The sequence below is a fragment of the Plasmopara halstedii genome (genome assembly GCF_900000015.1).
Source record: "Plasmopara halstedii genome assembly, contig: Scaffold_614, whole genome shotgun sequence".
Taxonomy (NCBI): domain Eukaryota; phylum Oomycota; class Peronosporomycetes; order Peronosporales; family Peronosporaceae; genus Plasmopara; species Plasmopara halstedii.
Genome location: NW_020187532.1, coordinates 1,916,214 through 1,916,743, shown reverse-complemented (window position 1 = coordinate 1,916,743; position 530 = coordinate 1,916,214).

Here is a 530-nt window from a genome sequence, read left to right as displayed (position 1 = left end):
ATCGGATAATTTTAAGCAGTCGAAGTGGTAAGTGAATACCATAGTCATGTTGGCGGTAACTGGGAACAGTGAGGTTAACGAGGAATAAGGCGTGTTCCCATTGAATAGAAGTATCAAAAATCCATTAAAACGGTGGGAGAAATAAACGCCATATAGTATTGGCTGTGTAAGATTCCCATAGTGAATGTTTTGGGGTTTCTGGGGGTAGAACACCCATGAACACAGTTAATGTCTTGAGTGTGCCAGCCAAATTTGTATCGAATACCCAAGCCATCATGTTGCATTCGAAAAAGAAAGTCAGAGAAGACGGGAAGAATATCACATTGAAGCTTGCGCAGTGTAAACTAGTGGTTAATAGGTGGAGATATCCCATTAAGTTGAAAGACTGTAATGGTAACTGCGGAGGTAAACTTGACTTTATAAGACGGCGAATTAAACCGTTGGTGGCGTCTATAATGTCTTGACCGTCATAAGTCCATATGTGAAATGCAGCAAGTATTTCTGACCACGCCAGTGCGTAGGTTCTCCAT